This window comes from Nomascus leucogenys, chromosome 6 (assembly GCF_006542625.1).
Source record: "Nomascus leucogenys isolate Asia chromosome 6, Asia_NLE_v1, whole genome shotgun sequence".
In the NCBI taxonomy this organism is placed as follows: domain Eukaryota; kingdom Metazoa; phylum Chordata; class Mammalia; order Primates; family Hylobatidae; genus Nomascus; species Nomascus leucogenys.
The window spans coordinates 59593152-59610019 of NC_044386.1; the positions used below are offsets into that span (position 1 = coordinate 59593152).

The 16868-nt window shown below is 44.7% G+C and overlaps 1 protein-coding gene across 4 annotated transcripts in view; it reads right to left on the reverse strand.

Annotated features, from left to right (window-relative positions):
- Positions 1–16868, reverse strand: part of MAPKBP1 (mitogen-activated protein kinase binding protein 1) — a 55311-nt gene that overhangs the window by 28719 nt on the left and 9724 nt on the right. The window lies entirely within an intron of this gene.

Genomic DNA, 16868 nt, shown 5'->3' on the forward strand with positions numbered 1-16868 from the left:
ATGAAAGATAAAATGCTCAGAGATTCAGAGAGGACACGGCCACGGGAGACACTCATCACTCTCATCATTAGTATTGTTACCCCACACTGTCTGCAGGCCCCAGGACCCACAGGAACTAACCTAAAATTAATTCATTGGTCTTTCTGCTAGACGATGCCAAGTGAGATTGAGACTTCCCTCTAACCTCTTGCTGTCACTCCACGTCATCCTCTGCTCTGGGTCTTTCACTTGCTGCTCCAGGTCTTTACCTGCTCCAGGACTGTGCACTCCCTGCACTGGCCCTGCTCAAGAATGTCCCTGATCTCCCCTGGCTCAGAGAGTGGGGCTTCAGAATGCAGGACGGACATGTGAACAGGCTAGACAGCACTCTGCTATGAAAACACTGACCCTGAGGAGCGTCTCAGAGGCCCTAAGAGGGCAATGTAAACCAGAAACATGTAGGGTGGATGCTTGTGGCAGGGCGTTCTATTCCTAGTCCAGGCCAGTTTCTAGAGAGGGGAGACTCAGAATCAATTAGGACAGTTTTGGAGTTTCTCCTTCTCTCTTATTGCTCCAACCGCAGAATTAAAAGTACTCCTAGAGGGGCCAGGTGCAATGGCTCACGCCTGTAATCCCAGCACTTTGGGAGGCCGAGGTGGGTAGACCACTTGAGGTCAGAAGTTTGAGAACAGCCTGGCCAACATAGTGAAACTCCGTCTCTACTAAAAATACAAAAATTAGCCAGGCATGGTGGTTGGTGCCTGTAATCCCAGCTACTCAGGAGGCTGAGGCACGAGATTCATTTGAACCTGGGAGGTGGAGGTTGCAGTGAGCCGAGATCACGCCATTGCACTCCAGCCTGGGTGACAGAGCAAGACTCCATCTCAAAAAGTACTCCTAGAGAACCTGTTTAAAATTTTTTTTTTTTTTTTTTTTTGAGACAGACTCTCACTCTGTCACCCAGGCTGGAGTGCAGTGGCGCCATCTCGGCTCACTGCAAGCTCCACCTCCCGGGTTCACGCCATTCTCCTGCCTCAGCCTCCTGAGTAGCTGGGACTACAGGCGCCCACCACCACATCCGGCTAATTTTTTGTATTTTTAGTAGAGACAGGGTTTCACCATGTTAGCCAGGATGGTCTCGATCTCCTGACCTCGTGATCCACCCGCCTCGGCCTCCCAAAGTGCTGGGATTACAGGCATGAGCCACCGCGCCCGGCCGAACCTGTTTAAATTCTTATCTCTGAAGATCATTTTAGCTTGAATTAGGTTGGAAGGAAATGCCCTGTGGTGGCCGAAGACCAAAATAAGTCTCCTGAGATGTTACATTTAATACCTATTCCCTAGAAAGGTCCCCAAGGATATCTGTGTATCTTGGGGATGCAGACGAGGAATTCTAACATGTGTCTGCTCACTGGTAGATGTGGTTTCAATACAGAGCAGCAACCCACAGCCACCTGGCAAGCACCAAACTTGCCAATTACCCTTGCGCCGATCTGAGGCACTAAACCTAGTGTGGAATAAAGTAACTTTGGCCTTCTCTATACATTCTTGATAGGTTCCCCTAACTTATGCCTCCTCTACTTTTTCTCAGCTTAATGAACCACTGGGACCTAGTCACCTATTACTGACTGGAGAGCAACAAAATCATCCTGGGGAAGTCTGGGGGATACTCAGTTTCAGTCACCACGTCATCCTGGCACTGAACCTTCAACTCTGTCCCAGAGGAGGGGATATTTAGGGACATTCCTGCCACACCCACCGCCTTCTGCAGACAGGAAAGAGAAGGGCCTCAGGCTGGCATTACCCACACAGCTGGGAGAGGCCACAAAATCAAGTGTAGTGAGCTAAAGGGCTGCTCAACTCTTATTTTCTCCTGGTAATCTGATTAAAGGTAAATCCTTTGGATTCAAATTTGCATTGATCCCTTCCGTGCCTCATGCTTCAGTGTTGGTCCCAAAGAATTACACCAAGTCAGTTGGTTCTCAGCTGATCTTCTTTCTAACAGGAATTTGGGTAGGTGTTTTGTGGGTAGATGATCCAATTCCAAAGAGAATTAATTCTCTAAAGCAAAAAGGAGACGTGGGCTACTAACACTCTAAAGACCAGTGTTTATCAAAGTTTTTTGGCCATGACCCACAGTAAGGAACACATTTTATATCATGACCCAGTATATAGAGACATGTGTGTGCATATGCATAAAACTGAAAGTTTCACAAAACAATATACTATTGTTAATCCTAGAGTACAATATACTCTATTTTCGATTATATTCCATTTCATTAAAAAATAATTCTGGTCATGGCCCACTTTACTGATTTCATGACCTACAAATGGGATGGAAGCTCTAGTTTGGGAAACCCTGCTACGGACCATCTCTTTCTGCCAGGCCTGGGAGACAGGCTCTGATCACCGGCACCTTTGTGTTCCTTAGTCATTTTCCTCCTAGGATCTCAGCAGTGGAACATACTTCTGCACTAGGAAAACCCCACAGGCAGGAGTTTGCCTGGGCTCAAAACTTGGCTTATTTTCAAAGGATTTATGTTTTTGGCTTTTTCTGGCTTTCTAAGCAGCTATCCAAGGGGGGGGAAAAAGCAGTTTCCTTTGGCTCTGTGGAAGGGGAGGAGCAGGGGAAAACATTCAGGGGCATCAGCTGGTTTTTATTTTATGTTCTTAACTCAAACCAGCTTCCTGTTTGCAGGGAGGTTTTGTGTTGAGCTCCACTTTCAAAGGATCTAAGAGTCCAGAGTTCCTGCAAGGCCTCCAACATCTAGGCTTATTTTGCAAGGCTTCAACATGATGGACTTCATAAACTGACTCTCCCTCTGGTAACCTTCTTCCTCGCCTCCTTTCCAAGAAGGTGGTAGAGCTTCCACCTGCCCTAGAAGATGGAGACAAATTTGAACATCCCCTGCAAACACGCCCCAGGTTCAATGCATTCAAGTTCAATCGGTGGTGTGCTGGAGCTGGCTTGCACCAACTCAAGAATGCTGACTGGGCACAACTTTTCCCACATTCGGTGCTAGCACACGAGTGGCCCTGAAATCACCACCGCAGGACGACTTACACCATGGAAATCAGCAAAGGCTCACAAATCTTCCAAATCACAGTTTTTTCCCCTCTCAGAGAGCCTGTAACTATTTACCAGCATGCCACTTAGTTCAAGTCACTATTATCTCTCACTTGGACTGTAACACCCATATGCTCTCCCTGCTTCAGGCCTTACCCCCTATAGTCTTTTCTCTCACATGGTAGGTCACAGGGATTCTTTTAAAATATAAATGAGAGGCCGGGTGCAGTGGCTCACGCCTGTAATCCCAGCACTTTGGGAGGCCAAGACGGGTGGATCACGAGGTCAGGAGATCGAGACCATCCTGGCTAACAGGGTGAAACCCTGTCTCTACTAAAAATACAAAAAAAATTAGCCGGGCGTGACGGTGTGCACCTGTAGTCCCAGCTGCTGGGGAGGCTGAGGCAGGACAATGGTGTGAACCCGGGAGGCGGAGCTTGCAGTTAACCGAGATTGCACCACTGCACTCCAGCCTGGGCGACAGAGCGAGACTCTGTCTCAAAAATAAATAAGTAAATAAATAAAAATAAAAATAAAAATAAAATATAATATAAATGAGATCATGTCATCATTTTGCCCCAAACCCTCCAAATGGCTTCCCATCTCTCATAAGTTCAAATCCAAATACTCTACCCAGGCCTACAAGGCCCTAAATCATCAGGCCTCTGGCTACCTACCTCTCTGACCTCATTTCCTACACCCTCCCCTTCATTCACTCACTCACTCCACCCCAGCCACCTTACCAACTTTAAGCAACTTAAGCCAATTGTAGCCTCAGGTCCTTTGCATATGCCATTCCTTGGACTAAAAAGTTCTTCTCTCAGCTATGCACAAAGCTAATTTCCTGAAGTCTTTGCTCAAAGGTCTCTTCCTCAGAGAGAGCCTTCCAGACTAGCTTTACTGCCATAATCTTACACCCAACTTACCCAGCCTTAGTTTTTCTTTTTCTTTTTTTCTGTTTTTTTTTTTTTTTTTTTTTTTGAGACAGGGTTTCACTCATCACCCAGGCTGGAGTGCAGTGGTACCATCTCGGCTCACTGCAACCTCCGCATCCCAGGTTAAAGCAATTATCCTGCCTCAGCCTCCCGGGTAGCTGGGATTACACAGGTGCCCGCCATCATGCCCGGCTAATTTTTGTATTTTTGGTAGAGACAGGGTTTCACCATATTGACCAGGCTGGTCTTGAACCCCTGACCTCAAGTGATCTGCCCGCCTCGGCCTCCCAAAGTGCTGGGATCACAGGCATGAGCCATCATGCCCAGCCACCCAGCCTTTTCTTCACAGCTCACAGAGGCAGGTAGCAACCCAACATTGATTATATCTCTGTCCATGTACTTACTGCCTGTCTGTCCCATCCGAATGTGAGCTCTTTGAGGACAGGACCTAGGTTGCTGTCCCCCATGGATGTATTCCCAGCACTTTAAAGTCTCTGGCATACAATGGGCACTTGATACATATTTAAGGAATAAATGAACGCCTTACAGAGGCTTCAGAAACAGTGAAAGCCCAGGAAAACTGGGGTATTTCAGGCCAATAAAGTTGTTCTCCACAAAGTATCTAAAACTGGTTGTGACAGAAAGGCAATGACCAGCCGAGGACAAGCAGAAAGGGTACTTAATGGTACGGGTAACATTTTGTTTCTTAAGCTGATGGTAGGCACACATTGCCTATTATTCCACGTCTTTATTATATGTCTTAAATATTGCATAGCAAATATTAAAAAGAGAGAAAAAATATAGTGGAAGATGTGGTGTGGGGCTCAGGACCTTATGAGCAACATCCTTCTATAACTCACATCCCCACTTCTCTCTCTAGCCTCAAGCCATTTCGTTGACACTCACTGACCTGGCAATGTGGAGGGAAAGGGTATGAAGAACTCAAAAATCTGGTTTTTTGTTGTTGTTGTTTTGAGACAAGTCTTGCTCTGTCACCCAGGCTGGAGTGCAGTGGGGTGATCTCAGCTCACTGCAATCTCCGCCTCCAGGGTTCAAGTGATTCTCCTGCCTCAGCCTCCCGAGTAGCTAGGATTACAGGCACCCGCCACCGTGTTTGGCTAATTTTTGTATTTTTAGTGGGGAGGTGAGGTTTCACTATGTTGCCCAGGTTGGTCTTGAACTCCTGACCTCAAGCAATCCACCCACCTTGGCCTCCCAAAGTGCTGATTACAGGAGTGAGCCACCGTGGCCTGCCAAAAATCTGTGTTTGTATTTAAGTTTCTCATGTCTATCCTTATGCAGCTACATATTTGTATAATTCTTTGATATGTCACAGAACCACCATCGTGAGTACTCCTCTTTCTGACTGCTATGCACAGCAGCAGGTGATGAGATGGGCCCCTTGGCCTGGGTCCCCATGCTGACCTTCACTGAATACATAGCATGAGCAAGAAATAAACTGTTGCTTAAGCCAGGGGGATTTTTGAGGTGGTTTGTTATCAAGCAGGACCTAGCCCAGAGATTCTCAAACTTTTTGGTCTTGGGACCTCTTCACAGTCTTAGAGCTTATCAAGGACAACAGAGAGCTTCTGTTTATGCAGGTTATATCTATCCATATTTACTATATTTGAAATCACAATCGGAAACATTAAAAATATTTACTAAATCATTTAGAAATAACAATAAACCCATTACATATTAACATTCTTTTTTTTTTTTTGAGACGGAGTCTCACTGTGTAACCCAGGCTGGGTGCAGTGGCACAATCTCGCCTCACTGCAAGCTCCCACTATTCTCCTGCCTCAGCCTCCCGGGTAGCTGGGACCACCACGTCTGGCTAATTTTTTGTATTTTTTTGTAGAGACAGGGTTTCACCGTGTTAGCCAGTATGGTCTCGATCTCCTGACCGCATGATCCGCCCATCTCGGCCTCCCAAAGTGCTGGGATTACAGGCGTGAGCGACTGCGCCCGGCCCACATATTAACATTCTTATTAAATATAACTTTATTTTCCAAAACAAAAATAATTAGTGAGAAGAATGGCACTGTTTTACATTTTTGCAAATCTTTTTCATATCTGGCTTAACAGAAGGGAGCTGGTTTCTCATATCTGCAACTGCATTCAATCTGTTCTGACATTATCTAGTGGAAGTATGCGAAGAAAACCTAGCCTCATTTGGATATGTAGTTGGAAACAGGACATCATGGACCCCCTAAAGGGGCTTTGGGGACTCCAGGCTTCTCAGACCACACTCTGAGAACCAATGACCTACCCCTCTAAATACTACTGCATCTTTCCACATGAGGAAGCAAGCCCACACGTGAGAGAGTTCTGGCCTCAAGGATCGCTTGAAGAAAGTGAGGTAGGAAAGAGGCCCTGTGAGAAAATAACTGTCCATAAAGTCTGGGATGCAGCCCAAAGTTCTGACAGGAACTTCAGCTCCAAACCTTCAAGGCCCAAATGCCGATGAAATACAGCCCAGGAGACACACCAGTCCAGGCGACTGTGTCTGGGCAGTGACTTGGGACACAACCGCTGCAGGCAGCTGGCACCCTGACCCATCCATCTACAGCTCTAGGAACACTGCTTCATGCACAAGTGGAAACTCAGAAGGAAGAAGAAAGGACCCACTTGGTTCTCTACAGTGAGCTCCTCCACACCCAGAATGCAGCCTCGAAGCACGGAGAATACCCAAGCTGTGACCCAGCTTTTGCTTTGGCAGTTGGACAGTGTTGAGATGGAAGAAAGTGTATACCAACCTGACAGAGGTGTCATCTTTCCCCTGAAGCAAGGCTACTGGAGGCAGAATTACTACAAGTATAATGTGAGGGAGGGCTTGAATACCCACCACTCCCAGTAGGAACTAGGCAGAGCACTATCGTATCCTCCCGAGAGAAAGAGGGCCAGCAAAATCATCTCTCACTTTAATAAGATAAAGGAGTAACTTCATACTAACCTATTCCCAGGAGAGAAAGAAAGAATAAAGCCACGTGTTTAAGTGCTCTTCTGGCTCTCATTAAAGTAGATGGAAAAAACAGGTGGCGTAGAGTCAAGAGACAGGACTGCTCATTCATACTAGATGGAACAGCAGTTTCCAGCCTGCAGATTGCAGTCTATTTTTTTTTTTTTTTTTTTTTTTTGAGATGGAGTTTTACTCTTGTTGCCCAGGCTAGACTGCAATGGCACAGTCTCAGCTGACAGCAACCTCCACCTCCTGGGTTCAAGTGATTCTCCTGCCTCAGCCTCCCAAGTAGCTGGGATTACAGGCATGCACCACCACGCCTGGCTAATTTTATATTTTTAGTAGAGACGGGGTTCCTCCATGTTGGTCAGGCTGGTCTCAAACTCCCAACCTCAGGGAACACCTATTTTTAGAGCATGGAGAAGATGAGGTACAGGCAGTGAGAAAGAGAGGAGGAGAACCAGGAAGCCAGTGAAGTGGAGAGCTCCCAGAAGGGAGGGGTGATTAATAGTGAGTGCTGAAAGAAATGAAGGAGGCAAGGACAGAACTCTCCAGAGTCCAGAGCCATCCTCAACAGAGGTGGCACAGTATAAGGTCCCAAGTGGTCCCAGAGCCCTAAACATACAATCCTAGACACTGGGCAGGGCCTTCGAAGCTTTTCTGCTCTCTCAAGTCCCCGGATCTGATCAGTCCACGAGCTAGAGGACAGGCACTAGCCAATGGAAGCGAGTCCAAGTGGAGCCAAGACAGTGGCACTGTTAGGAAGGGCTTCCTGCTTAGACCCACAGCAGAAGTTGGCAGGAAATGCTTTCCCTTTTAGTGTGAGGGACCACTACAGGGAGTCTGCAATGGCATGGGAGTGGCTGCTCCCTTGAGATAGAGAACTAAGAGACCAGAGTCACAAAAGGCCAGGGTCCCCTACGATTTGGCTGACCTCATACTGGTAAGGAAACCCCAGCAACTGTGAGGAAAACGATCTGTTTTTGTTGCTATGTTTTGTTGCCACCAGCTACTTTCTTTCCCCTTTTCCCTTCCCCCACTTCTCAATCCCACTCAATTCAAGTTATAAATACCTGAGTTGTAAGTCATTCCAGCCAAACCATGGACTTGGTATTTCTATAAAAAAGCATGTCAGAGACCTGTCCAAGGCAGAGCACTCTTCGCCTTCCCCCTTCTTCCTGCAGGTTAAGAACTATATTTGTCTCTTGCCCACACACTACACTCTAATCTCACAAAGCAGATTCTCTACCAGATTCTGAGAACTGCCACTTACGAAAAAGCCACAGAAGAAGCCAAGGCCAGGAGGCTTTGTGCAGAGACTTAGACAGCAGGGCAGAGACCCAGTGACCAGACCTGGGAGTGGGGAGCAAGGGCAGGTATCATGCCCAGGCTAACTCATTCCTGTTGCTTCAAAGTTCAAAGTGCCATCTGGTCAGAGGTAGGCAGGGGCACAATGGCCAGTCGAAGAAAGAGCAGACCAAGGGTCTAGTCTCTGCTCCTGGTATCTACCCAGTTTGGCTGATTTAGAGTTCCATCTATACCACAAAGACTCCCAGAAACAAATAACTTCCAATGTGACAAACAAAAAAAGGGTATCCTGCTTAACAGTTTAGAATTAGTTGGAGCTGAGTCAATTCTCCAGACTAAGATTAAAACAGCCTTAGTTTCTAAGGAAGGTGCATTTGCCACTGCTTGGAAAGGGTAACCTGACAAAGCCTCTAGCCACAGCCCCTGGGGACAAGGAGACTGGAACAAAAGTTCCCAAACCTGGCCAGTCAACAAAGTACCCAAAGAACTTAAGGTTTTTTTCCTGTAACAACAGTCCCTACTCTATCCCCACCCTATCCACTTCCCCTGACTGTAAGATTCTGAATGAAAAGATAAGGAGTAGGGTTTGAGAATCTGCATATTAAAGCTCTCCAGGTGGTTCTAATGATTACCAGATTGGGAACTACTAAATTAAGGCATTTGCCCTTCTATTTCCAAATTTTAGCCTCTCTTGGGTCAGTCCCAGTGTTCCAAGTATTTTTTTACAAGAACACACCGGGGGTACAAAAGGTCTGGGGCAGAGAGAGGATCTACAGCTGCCATTTACTGAAGGTATACTTTGTGCCAATAACTGTTCTAAGCACTTCACAGAGATCATCTCATTTAATACTCTTGACAACTTCATGAAGGACTAGTATTATCTCCATTTTACACATGAAAGAGTAAGTAGTGAGTGGAAGAACCAGGATTTAGACCTGGGGCTGTCTGGTTCCAGAAACCATGGTGCTTTGAGGTGAGTTCAAATTCTCTAGCACCATCAGAATGCTACAGTTTCTGAAACAGCACACAGGGAAGTCACTATGCCTTTGTGCAGGCACCAGGGACAGGTCTGAGAGCCAAGATAGAAGGCAGAGGGCCACAAGACAGACAGACAATAGAGACCTTTCATGCTATCTTTAACATTAACAAAAAAATTTAGCAGAACTTTTCAGTAGCTAAAATGGGTCTAAAAAATGGGTTCTGACCTCTCCTCACTGAGATGGTTGCAAGAAAGAGGGAGGGTCTTCCTAACGCCAGAGTATCCCATGTGGTCAGAGCTTGCCCATGCTATAGCCAAATATAGACAGCGGACACCCATTTCCAAGCCAACTGGCATTGCAGGGTCAGAAGCAGAAGCTGATTTCGTATGTAGATGGAGGAAGAGGTAAGGAAGGCATCAGACTAGAGGGAGAGGGAATGAAGGACCCAGTTATATTAATAGTGCAGTCATCAGTACGTGCCCAAGTCCAGAGAGCAGATTTAACAGCTTTTACAGTGCCTGGTACAGCCCTTCTGCCCTCTCTTTCTCTTCCACAGTTATCAGAAAGGCAAGAAAAGGAGTTATCTCAATGTAAGCATGCAGAATTGGGGTGGGGGTGGAGGTTGTAGATTTTTTTTTTTTCCTCTAAAGTCAGTCCTCTCTACAGTACTACAGCAAAACCAGAACCACAAACAAAGCTTTATGAGCTAAAAATCTGGTCATCAAAAGGATCTAATTCCTCTACACACCTGAATTTTCTTAAACTCTTGCTTTTCTATTTTGTAACCAGGGAGAATATTAACTGTTCCTTATCTAGACTAAGTGTGCAAAGTGAATGTGTCTCCTGGAACAAAAAGGGGAGTGTGGAGGGCTCTCAGTGCCCCTACAATCACACAACTTATGCCATGAAACTCTCCAGGGAAGAAGGAAGGTTTCCTCAACCTATTCTTTACAAAATGCTCACTTCATGCTAACATCCCAGTTTAGGCCTTCAACACATTCCTGGATACAGCAATGGGTTTCTAATCAATTTCCTTACTATAGACTCTTTCCTCCCCTCCTCCAACCCATCAGTGTGTAGTTTTTCCACAGCATAGCTTTGATCCATGTTTCTCCCCTGCCCAAAAACTTTTTCAGTCACTCCTTCCTGTCAACTAAATAAAATATAAATGTTTCAGCCTAGCATTAATGAACTCTGCCCTTCTCATAATTCTATTTCCTACTACTCACCTATATGAATCATGTGCATTTGTCAATCTGGACTATTCATTTTTCTGGAAAGGAGCCTCGGGCTTTATAGCTCATATGCTTCTTCTAACCTTCCCTTCCACTACCCTATACTGAAATCCTACCTTTCCTTCGAGGACCAGCTCAAATGTCACATCCCTTCTGATTCTTTCTGTGATCGCCTGGCCAGAAATTATTCCTTCCTCCTCCGTACTCTTACAGCAGCACTTAATTTGCGTCCTTCACATGGCATGCACTGCTTAGAACCTTGTAAAGAACTTCTATTCTTTATGGATTTGTCTTATCTCTCCTACCAATCTATACACTCCTGGAGGGCAGAGGTTGTATCTCATATAACTGTATGCTTATAGCACAGGGCAGTGTTTAATATATATTTGTTGAATCAATTTTTTAAATACTCAAAAACATTTTTAAAAAACTTAAAATTATGGCCGGGCACAGTGGCTGACACCTGTAATCCCAGCACTCTGGGAGGCCGAGGCGGGTAGATCACGAGGTCAAAAGTTCAAGACAAGCCTGGCCAACATGGTGAAACCCCATCTCTAATAAGAATACAAAAATTAGCCGGGCATGGTGGCACATGCCTGTAATCTCAGCTATTTGGGAGGCTGAGGCAAAAGAATTGCTTGAACCTGGGAGGCACAGGTTGCAGTGAGCCGAGATAGTGCCACCGCACTCCAGCCTGGGCAACAGAGCAAGACTCCATCTTGGGAAAAAATTAACTAATTAATTAATTAAAATAAAAAACTTAAAATCTTTATGAATACTCTTTGGTTAATCTTATTTAGTAAGTTTTTTTACCTCCTAGGGAATTCTCCAACTATGTATCAATGCCAGCCGTAGAAGCCGCGGCAGGAAGTAAGATTCTGATGCCTTTCCAGAAAGACAGACGAATGCCTGAATAACATAATCCATGTGCCATACATGATTACAAACAGAACACTCTTATCCCTGACTCTTTAGTAAAGACATGCATGGCATGGCTCTTCACAAATCTGACCTAAGTTATAATTAAAGAATGTGTTCGCAGCCAGGTGTGGTGGTTCATGCCTGTAATCCCAGCACTTTGGGAGGCTGAGGCGGGTGGATCACGAGGTCAGGGGTTCAAGACCATTCTGGCCAACATGGTAAAACCCCATCTCTACTAAAAATACAAAAATTAGCTGGGCATGGTGGCAGGTGCCTGTAGTCCCAGCTACTCGGGAGGCGGAGGCAGGAGAATTGCTTGAACTTGGGAGGCAGAGGTTGCAGTGAGTCGAGATAACGCCACTGCACTCCAGCCTGGGCAATAAAGCGAGACTCCGTCCCTGCCCCCCCCCACCCAAACATAAATAAAATAAAATAAAAGCGACTATGTTGATCAAAAAGAGCTTTAAATGCCCTTGATAATCAGAACAGTGTTATCTCTAGGTGTTGGAATTACGGATAATTTTTCTTCTTCTTTATGCTTTTCTGTATTAGTTGTATCAAATCTTTTCAGAAAGCACATGTACTTCAAAAAGTATCAAAAAATATTTTATTTATCACAGCTAACCAAGGAGATATTTTTGAAGATATGAGAAACTGGCCGGGCACAGTGGCTCATACCTGTAATCCCAACAGGAAAAAAAATCTACTTTGAGAGGCCTAGGCAGATGGATCACTTGAGGTCAGGATTTTGCCTGTAATCCCAGCTACTCGGGAGGCTGAGGCAGGAGAATCGCTTGAACTTGGGAGGCAGAGGTTGTACTGAGTGGAGATACTGCCACTGCACTCCAGCCTGGGTGACAGAGCAAGACTCAATCTCAAAGAAAAAAGGAAATGAATTGTCTCAAATTCAACAAGCTACTCATTAATCTTCAAGAAAATATTTTTATGTCCTATTACTTCTTTAAAAAACAAAAAAAGCTTATTATGCCAGATATATATATATATATATATATATATTTTAGACAGAGTCTGGCTCTGTCACCCAGGCTGGAGTGCAGTGGCGCAATCTCGGCTCACTGCAAGCTCTGCCTCCCGGGTTCATGTCATTCTCTTGCCTCAGCCTCCTGAGTAGCTGGGACTACAGGCACCCGCCACCACGCCCGGCTAATTTTTTTGTATTTTTAGTAGAGACGGGGTTTCACTGTGTTAGCCACGATGGTCTCTATCTCCTGACCTTGTGATCCACCCACCTTGGCCTCCCAAAGTGCTGGGATTACAGGTGTGAGCCACCACGCCTGGCTATACCAGATATATTTTCAATAGCATTTGTGCATAACTGCTTTAATAAAATGAGCATACAGATTTTAAATTTTAAACACGTTAGATTTACATATGGAATACACATGTTTAAATTGGAGAGACTTCCATCTTTATTTTTTTTCTACTTACAAAAATAATGCAGGCTCTTTGTGAAAAATTTAAACATTACAGAAATATATAATGTAGACAGTGAAAGTCCATCATAATCTACTATCCCTCCCTGAGATAACCAATATTAACAAGTTTGGTATTTATAGCCTCACTTTTTAGTATGCATATACTAACATATATATATATGTTTTAACAAAAACATAATCATTAACATAAAAAAGTATTATACAATTTGCTTTTTTCCCCCACTCAAGATACCTTGTATACTCTTCCACATCAGTACATATAGATTAACCTCATTCTTGCTGGCAGGTACAAGGAATTTCATCTTATTGATGTACACCAATCCCCTACTCATAGGTACCTGGATTACTTCAAAATTTCACTCTTAAGAATAACACCAAAAAATTCAATTAGATACACCTTTGTGCAGTATGAGTGTTTGCACAGAATAAGATGCCAGAATTATAACTGCTGAATCAAAAGGTATGAATATGCAAAATTTTCTAATAGATATTACCAAATTGTCCTCTAAGAAAGTTGGATTAATGTATGTTTTCACCAGTAGTGTAAGGGTATGATTGCACCTATATCTTCACATCTTCATGTATCTTTATTTTTTTAAGCAAAAAAAAAATTTTTAATAGATTATTTCACTCTGGTCACAACATTAGAAACTTAAATCATGGGTTATAAAATTAACACATTTTCACTCGGCCTGTAAATTCTTTGTCGGACAAAAGGCTAATTCATTTCTTAAATTATTTGTCAATATAAATCAGACCCAAAAGAAAAAAATTATTTCTATATCTAGAGAAGCTTTTGCTGTTAAAAAGCATGCTCATCACCCCGGTGGTTTCTAAACAGATAAAGAAAAAATTAGGACTCCCCTCTACTCCTGGAGTTCACTGGTTTGACATTTTTTAAAAATTCCCCCCAAAATCATAGTCATAGTCCTGAAATAAATTACACAGAAGTTAGTATCAAAAAGAATTTCTGCTAAGCCTTCCCTTTGATCAGTATTGTTGATATAAGTTAGAATATTGGCAAGAAAAAGGTACTGAAGATAGTTCACAATAAAAAGCCATGCAGAAAGGCTGATTAAAAATGTTGGAACAGAAGAGGCTGAGCCTACAAAAAAGGACCTCTCACAAATGGAAACTTGAAGGAATAAAATCTTGCTAACAAATTAGAAGAAAATTCCGTGGTATTCTAGATATCTCAGACACTGATAGTATTAGCAACCCCTTATAGCTGTAAAGTTATTTAAAACTTACAATGTGCTTTCAAATTCATTAAATCTCATCTAAATCTCACAATGGCCCCGGGAGGGAGTCTATAGCTTGCTGCAACCTAGAACTCCTAGCCTCAAGCAATTCTCCCACCTCATGCCTCCTAAGTAGCTGGGACTACAGACATGCACAACCATGCCCAGCTAATTTTTTTTTTTTTTTTTTTTAACAGACAGGGTTTTGCCATGTTGCCCAGGCTGGTCTTGAACTCTGGGACTCAAGTGATCTGCTTGCCTTGGCCTCCCAAAATCCCATCTAATTTTTTTTTTTTTTTTTTAAGATGGAGTCTCGCTCTGTTGCCAGGCTGGAGTGCAGTGGCGTGATCTCGGTTCACTGCAACCTCTGCCTTGAGGATTCAAGCAATTCTTCTGCCTCAGCCTCCCGAGTAGCTGGCACTACAGATGCGCGCCACCACGCCCAGCTAATTTTTGTACTTTTGGTAGAGACGGGGTTTCGGCATGTTGGCCAGGATGGTCTAGGTCTCTTGACCTCGTGATCCACCCACCTCGGCCTCCCAAACTGCTGGAATTACAGGTGTGAGCCACCACGCCCAGCCCAGCTAATTTTTTTAAAAAAGCTTTTAGAGATGGGATCTTGCTATGTTGCCCAGGCCAGTCTTGAACTCCTGGCCTCAAGTGATCCTCCCGCCTCAGCCTCCAAAGTAGCTGGGGTTACAGGCCCAAGCCACTGCGTCCAGCTCATATTAACCCTTGAGAAGCTCTGTTCACTAGCCAGTTCTAGGTTTGTTATGAGGCAGTATCTCAGTGACAGCTGCTGTAGGGGCCTCACAAGAGAACCCAAAGCAGCCTGGGGAAAGAGCATCATAAGCAGAAAGGACATGTTGAGAAAAGTCAGCAGCAGGTTATCATGTCATATGAAAACAATCATGGCATACAAAGATACTGTGCCCTCTCAAACAGAAGCCAACCAATGAATGTCAGGGTAACGGAGGTAGGCCTGCATGTTACAAGTTTGGTCCTGACAAGCAGCTGCTTGCTTTTCTCCAAAGCAGTAGCATAGAGGTGCAAGAATCAGAGTTTCTTTTTTTTGAGACGGAGTTTCGCTCTGTTGCCCAGGCTGGAGTGCAGTGGCACGATCTTGGCTCACTGCAAGCTCTGCCTCCCAGGTTCACGCCACTCTCCTGCCTCAGCCTCCCAAGTAGCTGTGACTACAGGCGCCTGCGACCACGCCCAGCTAATTTTTTGTGTTTTTAGTAGAGATGGGGTTTCACCATGTTAGCCAGGATGGTCTCGATCTCCTGATCTTGTGATCCACCCGCCTCGGCCTCCCAAAATGCTGGGATTACAGGCATGAGCCACACAAGAATCAGTTTCTGAGCATGCTCCCAGCTACGCGCCCACAACTGCAAACTGCCTGTGGGCTCTTCTCCATCCAATCCCTCTGGCTTAGGCTCCCTCTGCTCAGGACAAACTGAGGGAGTGCAGGGAAGCAGAGGCCTTTAGACCTCATACTTTTGCACTTCCAATGTTATCACAATGCCTATTTGAGATAAGAAATAAAAAGAATAGACATTCGAGATTAGGCAAGACAAGGCACTTGCTCGAAGAACTTTGCAACCTGGAGCCAGCATGGCCCACATGGAGTCAGGCAGGCAAGTGACCTCATTTCTGCTCATGTTCAAATTAACTCATCAACCAACTGTCATCATCCAGGTCAGCCTGGACATGGGACATTTTAAGTCCATTTTTTCCCAACTGGAAGAGGTATTTCCACCAGCTACTCACCACAGCTTCAAAAACAAGGTCAGTTATATGCTAACAGAGATAACAAAGAGGTGGAATTCAGAGGAAAAGAGGGACAGACCTGAAGGAGCACCTCAAGAGCATGAGCTACAAAATCAACCAGCCAACCAAGAGCACAACAGTTTGAAGCCCCATGACAGCCACACACAAAAACAACCAAGGCATCCGTCAGTCTGCCCTTCACTCCCCAACCAATCCCAAGAGAGAAGCAGCAACTGCTTGTGGCTTCTGGTCTTCTGGAACCACACAGCTGCGCCCTGCCAACCTGACATTCACATACCCACAGAACCAAGGTTGCACAGTTTCTAACAAGAACAAGAAGCAGAAACAAAAGTTCAGGAAATCTGGAGCTGGAGGTGAGAAGAGGAGTAAGGATGTCGATGGACAAGGGTTACTGAGTGATGGATCAAAAATAATAGTCTGAGAAATTCATTAAATTGGCTTTTATAAGGAATGTTGGGGAGAAAGTATTTTTTTTTTTAAGGAACTGTCCCTTTCCCCCCCCCCCCTCTTTGGGAACTGTCCCTTTTTCTAAGCTGAGTGCATGATGTGCCCCTTGGCTATGGCAATACAAGGCACACTTCTGCAGTCAGTGCCATGCTGTGCACATGAAGGCTCCCTGGGAGGAATGCAGAATAAAGATTAAGTGTGGGCCCTGGAGTTCAGAAAGCCTCTATTTGAATTCTTGCTTAGCCACTCACTGGCTATGTAACTACCAGCTACTCACCTGACCTCTCTTATCATTAGTTTTCTTAACTACAAAATGGGGTGGTAATAGTATTTATGGTAGACTTCTGTAAAACTTGAATAAGATAGTATATGTAAAATGCTTAGCACAGTGCCTAGTACATCTTCACCACCCTGATGACAGCACAGTGCCTAGTACAACCTCACCCACCCTGATGACACCATTCGCATCACGTCCCTCAGAAACTGCCAATACCTTACCATTGTTCTATTTTTTCACTTGGGTGGTGGTTACACGGGGAAATTAT